This window comes from Pseudophryne corroboree, unplaced genomic scaffold (assembly GCF_028390025.1).
Source record: "Pseudophryne corroboree isolate aPseCor3 unplaced genomic scaffold, aPseCor3.hap2 scaffold_1134, whole genome shotgun sequence".
Taxonomy (NCBI): domain Eukaryota; kingdom Metazoa; phylum Chordata; class Amphibia; order Anura; family Myobatrachidae; genus Pseudophryne; species Pseudophryne corroboree.
In genome coordinates, this window is record NW_026967760.1 from 26,620 (window position 1) to 41,603 (window position 14,984).

General features: G+C 44.9%; 1 long non-coding RNA gene across 1 annotated transcript; it reads left to right on the forward strand.

Annotated features, from left to right (window-relative positions):
- The first annotated feature begins 633 nt into the window (after positions 1-633).
- Positions 634-3,355, forward strand: LOC134989976 (uncharacterized). The gene is made up of 6 exons (XR_010194912.1): positions 634-697; positions 1,366-1,407; positions 1,711-1,791; positions 2,375-2,437; positions 3,186-3,209; positions 3,326-3,355. It is a non-coding gene; the product is annotated as an uncharacterized LOC134989976 (long non-coding RNA).
- Positions 3,356-14,984: the final 11,629 nt, after the last annotated feature.

Genomic DNA, 14,984 nt, shown 5'->3' on the forward strand with positions numbered 1-14,984 from the left:
TGCGCTGCCAGGTATTGTGTAACGAGAATTCTGGTGCTACTGTCATCGTTGTTACACTACTGTACATGTGTCCTGGATACTGTACAGTACATGTTTCCAATTGACAGCTTCACTTACAGTACTGTTATTTTTTTTCCCACAGTACCACCACCACCACCACCTGCTGCGCTGCCAGGTATTGTGTAACGAGAATTCTGGTGCTACTGTCATCGTTGTTACACTACTGTACATGTGTCCTGGATACTGTGCAGTACATGTTTCCAATTGACAGCTTCACTTACAGTACTGTTATTTTTTTTCCCACAGTACCACCACCACCACCACCACCACCACCACCTGCTGCGCTGCCAGGTATTGTGTAACGAGAATTCTGGTGCTACTGTCATCGTTGTTACACTACTGTACATGTGTCCTGGATACTGTACAGTACATGTTTCCAATTGACAGCTTCACTTACAGTACTGTTATTTTTTTTCCCACAGTACCAACACCACCACCACCACCACCTGCTGCTGCATCCGAGAGCTCCGGAAGTGGTAATAATTACTTTTTGTTACAGACACACTAGTTTCCTACAGTATTACTGTAATTTTTGTATTTTACAATACTTGTCATCTTTTACACACAGACCGCCTCGTAATTGATACAGAGGAGGAGCTCATTCCCATTGATTCGGGGGAAGAGGAGCCAGATTATAGTAAGTACAGTAGGATTTTCTCAAGCCCATTCTTAAAAGTATTGACCAAGTCCACTTTTATTACTTTTCAGGCAGGGAATTCCAAACATGTACTGTACAGTATTTCCCTCACTGTGAAGACCCCTTTTCGCCTCTGTGCGAAATCGCCTCTACTTCAACAAGAGTTACTGTGCACGTGTCCTCTGTGTCCATCTTATCAAAAACCGTTCCTGTGTATTGTCCCCTTACTGTATACAGTATATTTGTAAAGGTTAATCATGTCCCCTCTTAATCTCCTCTTTTCCAATGTAAACATGCCTAGCCTGCCTTTCCTTGTATTCCATCTTCTCAATCCACTTCATCACTTTGGTCGCCCGCCTCTAAACCTTTTGTAGTTCCACGATATCCATTTTGTATTATGGTGCCCAAAATTGTGCATCCGACCCACCCTCCACTAGCCTAACCCTCCAATCATACTCTGAATCCACACTCTGCATTCTGAATGTCGGGATCCAGACAGCAGGTCTTTTAAATACAGTACTGTATGTCCCCTACCGCTGGACAGTCATTCTGCTCCTACTGTATTATGAATATATCTCTGCCTCCTGTAGCACTGTACTACTGTGCAATTTTGTAGTAACTGTACTCTACTGTATTTTGTTTATAATATTTTTTTATTTTCAACTCAGTAATTATTGACAGTGAGGATGAAAAACCCTCTCCCCAACTTGGTAAGTAAACTGCAGTATTGTACTGTACTGTACATTGTGTTAAACCAATGGGTTGGGTTTGCGTGACCAGCAGTCAGGATTCTAGCGGTCAGGTGACCGACAGTGGCATCCTGATTGCAGCAATCCCAACAGGGTGAGGTACGGTATCCTAACCCTCCTCCACTACCCCCTGATTCTGGCCTCGACATTCTCGTCTCTGTGTGCGAAATTTACTCTCCTCCTCCAATTCCTGACTGAATTTTTGCTTTACTGTATTCAACACAGAATACAAAAGTATATTTCATGGATTTTTTGCTTTCACAGGCCCTACACTGTCACAGGCGGTGGCGGAGGAGGAGGAGGAGGACCAGGACTCTCTGTCCCTCACCACACTGCACCCATTAAGTAAGTCCAGTCCGGTACATCGTGCCTCTGTAGAGCCAGTTTGAGCAAGGAGAGATTGATTGCTTCTTTTTTTGGTGGGGGCCCAAACCAACCAGTCATTTCAGCCACAGTCGTGTGGCAGACCCTGTTTATATAACATAAGGGTGGTTGGGAGGGCCCAATCACAATTCCATCTTGCACCTCTTTTTTTATTTATTTTTTTATTTATTTATCTTTGCATCATGTGATGTTTGGGGAAAATTGTTATAAGGTTTGATGTAAAAAAAAGGTTAAAAAAAAGAGGCAGATTAGATGGGCAAAGTGGTTCTTACAGTATTTGTCATCAAATTCTATGTTTCTGTATGCAGACCCTCCAACATGACCCGCCGCACTGCTCTGTTTCTAGACTTCCCTCTTAATTTATGATTTCCATCACCTGTGTTGAACTAGTTATATGATAAGAAAGCTGTTTCTTCACAGGTGATGGCAATAATAAATTAAGAGGGAAGTCCAGAACCAGAGCATTTTGTACCATGTTGGAGGGTATGTGTATTTCCTGGAATTAATCTTTTTTTTTTTTTCACATTAATGTTTTTTTTCACAGGCCCTACACTGGAACAGGCCACGGAGGAGGAGGAGGATGATGATGATGCTGCTGCATTTAGTGGTAAGAATTATTACTGACATTGATCTGATGCCATCAGAGTAGCACTTTTCATCAGATTTTTCTGGCAAATGCGTAGAAATCGGATGAAAATTGTTTTTGTTTGAACTGGTGATATTGCCCATACAGTAGCAACCGATCACATCCCACATTAACATTTACAGTATCTAGTTACACTTACAGACGATAATACAGTACAGTAGGTAATATTTGATTGGTTGCTACTGTATGGACAACATCCTGTTCTAAAAAAAACACCCATCTTACTCAATTTCTCTCTCTCTCTCTCTCTCACCCCTTGTCACTGTCTCTCCATTCATCTCTCTAGATACTGTCAGTGATGAATTTCCCATTAGGCACGAGAGGCACGTACTGTACCTAGTGGCGGCATCTGTTTGGGGGCCTCAGTTGGATGCTTACAGTATGCTAATACTGTCATCCCAAAAATTACCACTACAGTAACTGCTAAATATTTTAAGTGTACTGTACAATATGCACATACAGTACTGTACAGTATACATAATTCAAAAGAAAAAAGAGTTGCTACTGTACCTTATTCTAGTCATAATCACCGGCATACGGGTCACTCACAAATTTTCTGATGGTCTCGGTGGGGTCCCTTGGAATCACCATGCCTGTCACAAGCATACCTTTTTTTACCCACCTGACACTGGGCCTGGACACTAGTGTACTATTACTATACTTTTTACTGTATACTGTATCTTATAATATTCTTCTCTTTTACCCACAGACGACGAGCCAGAATACATTTTTGGTAAATATACTGTACAGTAGCAATAGTTGGTACTGTAATTACAGTATTTTTTTTTTCTCCAACATTATTTTAAGTCAAACTGATATGACTAACTGTACTGTATTATCTTTTTACAGTCCGTCGCCAACCAGTGGAGGAGACACCTGGTAATAAAATAGAAATACATAATGCACTGTACTGTATTCTAACTTACTGTAACATGTATAACACTGAGCTGATCATCTTCACACCCTCTGACATAACCTTACAGTACAAACTGTACTTTCTCTCCTTTTTCACCCTCTTCACTCCACAAATGCATGCTGCGTTTCCTGACTACTGATATAATAGTGTGTAGAGCGTAGCGAGGCACCGTGCCCACCGCGTGGCGAGCGAAGCAAGCATGCAAGGGGCTGCTTTCCGCTCGCCGCCCCTGTCGGGATTGTGTGGTCGGGATTCCGGCGTCTGTATTTTGACTGCCGGGATCCCGTCCAGCGGGATTACGTACTGATCTCCAGTCTGAGCCTGCCCTAGGCATAGGCATACTTGCCAAATGCCCAGGGGCACAAGCAGCTTCTGCTGATTAATATGATATGCAGCATGCCTACAGTATATTCTGTGCATACAAAATGCATTACTAATGTGCAGCATTATGTGTATACAGTACTTTGTTGTGTAACATATACTGTAGCAAGGGCACTACTGTGTGGTCTAATGTGAACAAAGAGCAATATGATGTGATGCAATGTGAATAAGTGGGAATACTTTGAGGAGTAATGTGGTACTATCATATGATGTAACGAGAAAAAGAGACACTATTGCATGATATGTTGTGAATAAAGTTGCAGTACTGTGTGGCGTCATTTCAGATTGGGGAATTACTGTGTGGCCTTGCCCCTTCCCAGCAAGAACATGCACCGTTTTGGGATGCACACCGAATGTGCACACTGTTGCTATTTTAAACATACAGTACAGTAAGTTGGAGGAGCACCAAAATGACGACTGCTATGGTTGAGGGGTGATGGTGCTGGGAAAGGGGTACAGGCTCAGAGGCGGAAATAGCATCTGTGCAAGGGGGCAGCATCCAAAAACTTGACTAGGGAATCATATTATTTATGGCTGGCTCTGAGTACAGTCCACTATTATGGATAGTACTCCCTACAACACCACCTACAGTACTGTAACCCTCTTTTTTCTGAAGCGGTCATGAAATGTCATGACTGCTAATACATACAGTAAATGTCTACAGTATTTGTACTGTGGTGTTTAATTCCTTTGACAATTTGTTTATGACCTATTGAAGCTAAACTCTTGTACAGTACTTTATATTTTGAATACCAGCAATACAGTATAATACTGTACCTACAGTATACAGTAATAATTGTTTACTATTTGAATGTGACTAAATGTTTTTTTTTCTCCAATATAGTGCCAATTATTTATGGGGGCCCCAGACAGGGGCAAGATAGGTGGGCTGGCCCAGAAGCGGGCAGGCAGCAGCCCACTTATACAAGAGGTAAACTAAAGCAATGTTTAAATTACCTCGACAGCATACAGTAGTGTTTGATTTACTGTACTGACAATACAGTACTGTACATTGTAAATAACAATATTGTCTAATATAGAGTAAAGTACTGTATTGCCATTACTACACTGTAAAGTATTCAGTATTTGTTTTGTAATACTGTCCTTTTTTTCCCACAGAACAGTTGCAGCGTGCCATCCAGCTCCAGCGGGTGGTGGTCCACCTCCTAGTGGACCACTATTTTAATATTTTATTAAGTTTAATTTAATTTTATTTAATAAAAATTTTTGTTCTTGTACTCCATTGTATAGTATCTTTTTCTACTGTATAAGATAGGCATACTGTACACCATACAATTATCTGGCAGATAATCTGCAAGATCTGGCTGTTTGTAATGAAATTCTCTCCTAATTTAGCTGTGGTGTACAGTACCTCCTGAGTGTGCTGGGGTGCTTTCTGGCCAGTTTGGGGTGATTTGGAGCAAGTTTGGTCGGCCATCTGGCCGACATGTGCTGTCGACTGTTTGGCAAACATGTGTTTTCACTCCAGCATGTGTGTGTCAGGCATTTTGTGTGTGTCAGGCATTTTGTGTGTGTCAGGCATTTTGTGTGTGTCAGCCATTTTATGTGTGTCAGCCATTGCTGTGTGGTTCCACAAATGTTAGCGTGTCAAAGTGCTGACCACTGACACCACTATTTCACTTTGTACCGCATGCCTTTTGTGGAACCACACAGCCCAGCATGACTTATTGCTGGGCTGTGTGGTTCCACAAATTTTCTTGGAAAACAAATGAACATGAGTGTCTTTACTTTAATACTTTTTTTTTTTTTTCCCCCACAGATATCTATATACACAAGAAAAGAATGTAACGAAGAACAAACTACTTTTTTGTTTTAATTAACTTTCAAACTTTATTTAAAAAAAAACACCTTTTTTTTCTTCAATAAACTTTTAAAAATAGAAGTTTCCTGTGGTTTTTATTAAAATATGAAATGCAAGATGCCTAACCAAGTTGTTTTACATACAGTATACCACTCTTAATTGAATTCCCATCATACAGTAGTACTAATTTATACAGTACAGGAAGTTGGGAATACAAACATTGGAAACCACGTCATGTTTATTTTAAGAAACACTTTATTTACGGACAAAATCATTTGGAACATGTAACATCACACATACTGTACTGTATTGTAATAAAGCCAACATCACACATACTGTACGGTACTTTAATCAAAAGGTAACAGCACAAATACAGTAACAATATCAACTTTAACATTTTTATAATTTATTTTTTTGTGGTGGTGGTGCGGGGTAATGGTTTTTGTACTTTATTTTTAGGTTTTGCTTTTTTGAATTATTTTTCGTTTTTGTCTTTTGCTTTTTAACACTGTCGCATACGGACACCAGAATAGAGGACTGACAACAGCAGCCCCTGGATGGAAACGCAGCCCAAGGCCCCAGATGGACACAGCACAATGGACTCGGCTGCTACTGGATAGATACAGCAGCGCCCAAAAAATCAACAGGAATAAAAGGGGCAACTTGTAACAGGCCCTTACATTACCAGGAATGTGGTGAGCCAAGTTCATGCACTCCCCTTTGAGTAACCGAGCTGCTCCAAGTGGATTCAGCACAGTGCATGCAGCCCCAGAAAATGTACAGGTCATACAGGTACATTGACACAATTTTTTAGCTTCAGCTGTGTGAAGCTGATGTGCTGAAGCTAGGAGGTAGGTAATGATCTGGTTTCATCATAGTCGAGCTTCCAAGTCATTTTCCTCTTCGTTCTCAGCACAGAGTTTATGGTATCCCTTATCTTCCTCTTTTCTGGATCACCAATCCTCACGCGGCGTTCACACCTAGCCATGATGTCATGTACCAGATTTTTGGGCAGCGGAAGTTTGCCCTTGGAACCATCAAAGTTCACACGATTGGCCCACGTCAAGTATTTGTCGTACCGTACATGGTGCTGGAACAGAGAATATGCATATTTCTGAATATGTCCATTTGAAGCTCTGTACAGATGGTCGTCCAGGGAAGTTGAGATGACAGCCAGGGCAATATTGTTCAGAGAGCCTCCGAATGTATTGCGAAGTGGCCTGTGAGCAGGTGTGCTGGTCATCATTGGTGTTCCTGGCAACAGCACACTTGAATCCAGGCCTCTGCGGTCGTCCAGCCCTCTGCGGTCCTCCAGGCCTCCTCTGCGGTCCTCCAGGTCTCTTCTGCGGTCCTCCTGGTCTCTTCTGCGGTCCTCCTGGTCTCTTCTGCGGTCCTCCAGGCCTCCTCTGCGGTCGTCCAAGTCGCTGACTTCGTCCAGTCCGCTGCTGTGGTCCAGGCCTCTGCGGTCCTCCAGGCCTCCTCTGCGGTCCTCCAGGCCTCCTCTGCGGTCCTCCAGGCCTCCTCTGCGGTCCTCCAGGCCTCCTCTGCGGTCCTCCAGGCCTCCTCTGCGGTCCTCCAGGCCTCCTCTGCGGTCCTCCAGGCCTCCTCTGCGGTCCTCCAGGTCTCTTCTGCGGTCCTCCAGGCCTCCTCTGCGGTCCTCCAGGCCTCCTCTGCGGTCCTCCAGGTCTCTTCTGCGGTCCTCCAGGCCTCCTCTGCGGTCCTCCAGGCCTCCTCTGCGGTCCTCCAGGCCTCCTCTGCGGTCCTCCAGGCCTCCTCTGCGGTCCTCCATGTTTCCTCTGCGGTCCTCCAGGCCTCTGTGGTCGTCCAGGCCTCCTCTGCGTTCGCCCAAGTCGCTGACTTCGTCCAGTCCGCTGCTGTGGTCCAGGCCTCTGCGGTCCTCCAGGTCTCTTCTGCGGTCCTCCAGGTCTCCTCTGCGTTCGCCCAAGTCGCTGACTTCGTCCAGTCCGCTGCTGTGGTCCAGGCCTCTGCGGTCCTCCAGGTCTCTTCTGCGGTCCTCCAGGTCTCCTCTGCGGTCCTCCAGGCATCCTCTGCGGTCCTCCATGCCGCTGACTTCGTCCAGTCCGCTGCGGTCCTCCAGGTCTCCTCTGCGGTCCTCCAGGCCTCCTCTGCGGTCCTCCAGGCCTCCTCTGCGGTCCTCCAGGCCTCCTCTGCGGTCCTCCAGGCCTCCTCTGCGGTCGTCCATGCCGCTGACTTCGTCCAGTCCGCTGCGGTCCTCCAGGTCTCCTCTGCGGTTGTCCAGGCCTCCTCTGCGTTCGTCCAGGCCTCCTCTGCGGTCGTCCAGGCCTCCTCTGCGGTCCTCCGGGCCTCCTCTGCGGTCCTCCAGGCCTCCTCTGCGGTCCTCCAGGCCTCCTCTGCGGTCCTCCAGGCCTCCTCTGCGGTCCTCCAGGCCTCCTCTGCGGTCGTCCATGCCGCTGACTTCGTCCAGTCCGCTGCGGTCCTCCAGGCCTCCTCTGCGGTCCTCCAGGCCTCCTCTGCGGTCCTCCAGGCCTCCTCTGCGGTCCTCCAGGCCTCCTCTGCGGTCGTCCAGTCCGCTGCGGTCCTCCAGGTCTCCTCTGCGGTCGTCCAGGCCTCCTCTGCGGTCGTCCAGGCCTCCTCTGCGGTCCTCCAGGCCTCCTCTGCGGTCCTCCAGGCCTCCTCTGCGGTCCTCCAGGCCTCCTCTGCGGTCCTCCAGGCCTCCTCTGCGGTCCTCCAGGCCTCGGTCGTCCAGGCCGCTGACTTGAACCGCTTGGTGGTGTGTTGCAATGATGGTGCGGCAAACTCCAACTTGCCATTCTTCCCTCGTTTGTTCAATGACTTTCTTCATGGCTTCTACCATCTGTTCCTTTATGCCTTCTTTAAGGCCAGCCACATCGGTCTGCAGCTGATTGACCTGTCCACCAACTTCTGACTCCATATTGGTCACCTTACTGAGTAGCTCCTTTAGTAAAACAGGACAGGTACACTGGCAGTCCTGCACTTTGGTGTTCACATCTGTGAAATGCAACCTTCTTCGTGGTGAATGTGTCATGTCTTCTTGTCCAGGGGTGGCTACATGGTCCAAAAAAGAAGCTTCCTGATGCAGCGTGTTTGTCACGTCCTCTAGCACCGGTATTTCCAGATTCATTGGCTGAACACTGTGATCTGCAGGAGATGGAACAATTACATCATTTGCCACACCACATATCATCTCCAACGTATTATTCTTTGCCTTGGCATTTTTTCGTGGTTTCACCACATTTTCTTTCTGAGCCGCCTTGGCAGTTTTCTTCTTCTTTTGTGGGACTAATGCAGCAAGTTTCTGTGCCACTGATGGGTGGGTTTTGGCACTCCCGTAAAATCTGGTAGTCTGCATTCTTTGTCTTTTGTCTAAAAATATAAAAACCACAATAAGAAAACATGTAAAGCACAGCATGCTAAAAATAGCAAACAACTGTACATTTTCAAATAAAGTGCACAACAGTAAAGTGCAAATACTGTACAGTATTTGCCTTTTTTCCCTGTGCCTCCCAACAAGAACCTCTGCAGGAGGGACAGAATGCTCTGTTACGGACTTCAGTTTAAATATACAGTATGATTACCATCACCTGTGCGAACAACTATACTGTACAGTAGTTACTGTATTTGATAAGATAGGTGTTTCACCACAAGTGATAGCAATCATTCAGTACTACTGCACATACCTGTAGTACACCGGGATAAGCAAGGTCTATGTACATTACGTTATACCGAGCTGGATCGCTTAGCAACCTGACAAAATGGCCACCGACCGTGAACTCCCAGCACGTGGCAGCGCTTGGATATGGAGTGAGATACAGTATGGTACAGTCCAGGGGCAATGCTGAAGGAGCGTCACAATCCCCTAGCTCAATTACTAGAGCCATTTTAACAGCAGTGTGGGCCCCTGGACACAGCAATGCACTGGGGCCCCTACCCACTCACCAGCGGAAGGGGTGGGGGGAGCTATCAGCGGCAGCTTTGATGCTCCGCGGGGGATAGGGGGGGTTCTATCTTTCGCTCAGTATGTACAGTAGGACCTGGAGAAATAATTTCTGCTAATTATTCCTTTACTGCACAGATGGGGCAGGAAGGAGAACACTAAACTGTAGAAGGGGGCATTGTGCTGAATGAAGGGGCCCTGGTACAGTACATGACTTCCAGGGTGGTAGGGGGTGTTTAATACACAGGGGAGGAGTGGATAATGGAGTGGGCTTAATATTAGTGTTATGGACTGCAATTAGTTTCCTGTATGAAACAGATACAGTACAGTAAATAACCCTCCTTGGAAGTGCATGGGCCCTGTGACACTTACAGTAGTGTACAGCATAAGGGTCGACTGACATGATGTACAAGCATTACATACAGTACATGTCAGTACTGTATGTAAATTCTTCAATTATTGCCTAACAACAATGCTGCTTACTGTATATTAAATACTGTAGGCCTAGAAATGTGCATCTCAATATAGTAGTTAAAAACACAGGGGCCTATGTGGATAAGCGAGTTCTATGCACAGAAAAAATGGCCACCGACCGTGAACCCCCAGCACGTGGCAGCGCTCGGATATGTAGTGAGATACAATATGGCATACATTTCACAGTTCAGGGGGCAATGCTGAAGGAGCGTCACAATCCCCTAGCTCAATTACATTGGGATAAGCGAGGTCTATGCACATTACGGTATACCGAGCTGGATCGCTTAGCAACCTGACAACATGGCCGCCGACCGTGAACTCCCAGCACGTGGCAGCGCTCGGATATGTAGTGAGAGATGGTATACATTTTAAAATACACCGGGATAAGTTGTACAGGCCATGGAGCAATGCACAGGGACATTCATCATTTACGTACAGTATATAAATAATTGTAAACCGTAAATGAAAGAATTACCGGTCAAATACTGTATGACGAAACTGTGTCAATGAGCTGGAACAGTATGGCCTGTGAAGAAGTTTTCGAAGGCAGAAACGGAGAGCAAATTATCAGGAGATTTCTGAAAGGTCGGAGAAGATCCACACAGCAAGTCTGCCTACGAGGAAACAGATTTGCAAAGTGGGTAGCGTAAAGCCTAACAACAATGCTGCTTACTGTATATTAAATACTGTAGGCCTAGAAATGTGCATCTCAATATAGTAGTTAAAAACACAGGGGCCTATGTGGATAAGCGAGTTCTATGCACACTAAAAATGGCCACCGACCGTGAACCCCCAGCACGTGGCAGCGCTCGGATATGTAGTGAGATACAGTATGGCATACATTTCACAGTTCAGGGGGCAATGCTGAAGGAGCGTCACAATCCCCTAGCTCAATTACATTGGGATAAGCGAGGTCTACTGTATGCACATTACGGTATACCGAGCTGGATCGCTTAGCAACCTGACAAAATGGCCGCCGACCGTGAACTCCCAGCACGTGGCAGCGCTCGGATATGTAGTGAGATACAATATGGCATACATTTCACAGTTCAGGGGGCAATGCTGAAGGAGCGTCACAATCCCCTAGCTCAATTACATTGGGATAAGCGAGGTCTACTGTATGCACATTACGGTATACCGAGCTGGATCGCTTAGCAACCTGACAAAATGGCCGCCGACCGTGAACTCCCAGCACGTGGCAGCGCTCGGATATGTAGTGAGATACAATATGGCATACATTTCACAGTTCAGGGGGCAATGCTGAAGGAGCGTCACAATCCCCTAGCTCAATTACATTGGGATAAGCGAGGTCTATGCACATTACGGTATACCGAGCTGGATCGCTTAGCAACCTGACAACATGGCCGCCGACCGTGAACTCCCAGCACGTGGCAGCGCTCGGATATGTAGTGAGATACAATATGGCATACATTTCACAGTTCAGGGGGCAATGCTGAAGGAGCGTCACAATCCCCTAGCTCAATTACATTGGGATAAGCGAGGTCTATGCACATTACGGTATACCGAGCTGGATCGCTTAGCAACCTGACAACATGGCCGCCGACCGTGAACTCCCAGCACGTGGCAGCGCTCGGATATGTAGTGAGAGATGGTATACATTTTAAAATACACCGGGATAAGTTGTACAGGCCATGGAGCAATGCACAGGGACATTCATCATTTACGTACAGTATATAAATAATTGTAAACCGTAAATGAAAGAATTACCGGTCAAATACTGTATGACGAAACTGTGTCAATGAGCTGGAACAGTATGGCCTGTGAAGAAGTTTTCGAAGGCAGAAACGGAGAGCAAATTATCAGGAGATTTCTGAAAGGTCGGAGAAGATCCACACAGCAAGTCTGCCTACGAGGAAACAGATTTGCAAAGTGGGTAGCGGGCGGTGACTGAGACGCTCTTTTATTCACATTCAAAAGTACCTGTACAGTATGCTCTGTGATTGGTGTAAGGATGAATGCGCCTATATTGGCACCAATCACAGCGGTAAGAATTCCTTTTGTGTGAATGTGAATAAAAGAGTGTCTCAGTCACCGCCCCGCTACCCACTTTGCAAAGCTGTTTCCTCGTAGGCAGACTTGCTGTGTGGATCTTCTCCGACCTTTCAGAAATCTCCTGATAATTTGCTCTCCGTTTCTGCCTTCGATAACTTCTTCACAGGCCATACTGTTCCAGCTCATTGACACAGTTTCGTCATACAGTATTTGACCGGTAATTCTTTCATTTACGGTTTACAATTATTTATATACTGTACGTAAATGATGAATGTCCCTGTGCATTGCTCCATGGCCTGTACAACTTATCCCGGTGTATTTTAAAATGTATACCATCTCTCACTACATATCCGAGCGCTGCCACGTGCTGGGAGTTCACGGTCGGCGGCCATGTTGTCAGGTTGCTAAGCGATCCAGCTCGGTATACCGTAATGTGCATAGACCTCGCTTATCCCAATGTAATTGAGCTAGGGGATTGTGACGCTCCTTCAGCATTGCCCCCTGAACTGTGAAATGTCTGCCATATTGTATCTCACTACATATCCGAGCGCTGCCACGTGCTGGGAGTTCACGGTCGGCGGCCATTTTGTCAGGTTGCTAAGCGATCCAGCTCGGTATACCGTAATGTGCATACAGTAGACCTCGCTTATCCCAATGTAATTGAGCTAGGGGATTGTGACGCTCCTTCAGCATTGCCCCCTGAACTGTGAAATGTATGCCATACTGTATCTCACTACATATCCGAGCGCTGCCACGTGCTGGGAGTTCACGGTCGGCGGCCATTTTGTCAGGTTGCTAAGCGATCCAGCTCGGTATACCGTAATGTGCATACAGTAGACCTCGCTTATCCCAATGTAATTGAGCTAGGGGATTGTGACGCTCCTTCAGCATTGCCCCCTGAACTGTGAAATGTATGCCATACTGTATCTCACTACATATCCGAGCGCTGCCACGTGCTGGGGGTTCACGGTCGGTGGCCATTTTTTGTGTGCATAGAACTCGCTTATCCACATAGGCCCCTGTGTTTTTAACTACTATATTGAGATGCACATTTCTAGGCCTACAGTATTTAATATACAGTAAGCAGCATTGTTGTTAGGCAATAATTGAAGAATTTACATACAGTACTGACATGTACTGTATGTAATGCTTGTACATCATGTCAGTCGACCCTTATGCTGTACACTACTGTAAGTCTCACAGGGCCCATGCACTTCCAAGGAGGGTTAGTTACTGTACTGTATCTGTTTCATACAGGAAACTAATTGCAGTCCATAACACTGAAGTTGTATTTTCAGTACTGTACAGTATACAATACTTAAATTTGAACATCAGGTACTGGATAGTAAACATGTACAGTATTAACTTCTATCATAAAACTCTTATGCATTTTCAGATGTGTAAATTTTAGACTACAGTATTCACAAATGTTTTCTCTCCATACAGGAATTATAGTTGGACAACATGCCAGTAACTATCAACAAAACGATGAGCAAGATAATCGCCAACATGAAAAAAGAAAATAAAACCATCAAAGAGATCCATGCATGGCTCAAGGAAAGTGGCATTATAGTCACTTTAGAAACGGTGCGCTATCATGCATTCGAGAGAACAACGCCCAGATTTGTATTTCCTACAAAATGCACATGGTACGTACTGTACACTACTGTAATGTTTAAATGACTTGCTTTATACCATAAACAATTTTTTTGAAATAAAATAAAAACTTCATCAATTGTAACTGTGATTGTGCTGTTCATGAATTCATATTTTTCATACTGTATTGTACTGTAGGAGAGTGCAACAAATTGTGGAGGAACTAACTCGTGAGGATGATGAGCGTACTGCTCTGCAAATAAAACGAATTCTCCATTCCAAGTATGACCTGGACATATCGGCCACCAGCATCAGAAGGATGCGACGGAAAATGGGATGGACCTTTGGCGCAACAAGGTAAAATACTGAAAGCAGTATAAACCATACAGTAAATGCACTGTTAATAATCCCTTGATACGTGATATAATAATGCCATAAATCATTATACAGAGTGTGTACTTTATACTATATACAGTATGTGTGTGTGTATATACTGTATATACAGTATTCTATCCCAAAAGAGATACCTACTGTATAGGCACTCAGAGACAGCAATGAAGCATTGCCGGCTTATTGTGATGATTACATACTGTATACTGTGTGTGTGTGTTTGTGTGTATGTACAGTATGTATATATATATTACTCTGTATGTAACTTAATGTACTGTATGTACAGTTTAATGTATACAGTAGGTATATAATACAGTATACTGCACATACAGTCTACTGTATATACAGTAATCTGTAAATCTGTAATTTCATAACTGTATCTGATTTCATTATTTTTGGCTCTTCACAGGATATCTCCAATGATAAGAGATGTGAATAAAGAAAAGAGAGTGGAACAGGCACGGCGATGGATTGAGAGTGGTGAAACATTTGATGATGTCATTTTCACAGATGAATCGTCTGTTGCCCTTGAGCGGTTCTCCAGAATGTCATTCAGGAAACGTAACCATATCTCTTTAAAACCACGCCCAAAGCATCCATTGAAAATCCATGTATGGGGAGGCATATCACGATTAGGAGCTGGTCCCCTATTATTTTTCGAAGGTACAGTACAGTACTATACTTTATTCTGTGCCTGTGTTCTGTAAAAATACATGTTGTACTGTAGAGTACGTGTAACTGCACAATAAAAGGAGTTGCTTATTAATGAACAACATTTTTTGATTTCTGTAGGAATCATGGATAAGAAATATTTCCAAGAAACAATAGTAGAGAAATGTATGGTGCCATTTGTGAATAAATATTACCCAACTCACCATAGGATATTCCAAGACAATGATCCTAAACACTCCGCCTCAGCCAAATTTATGGAAGAGAAAGGTATGAATTGGGAACGCACACCACCAGAGTGAGTATTCTT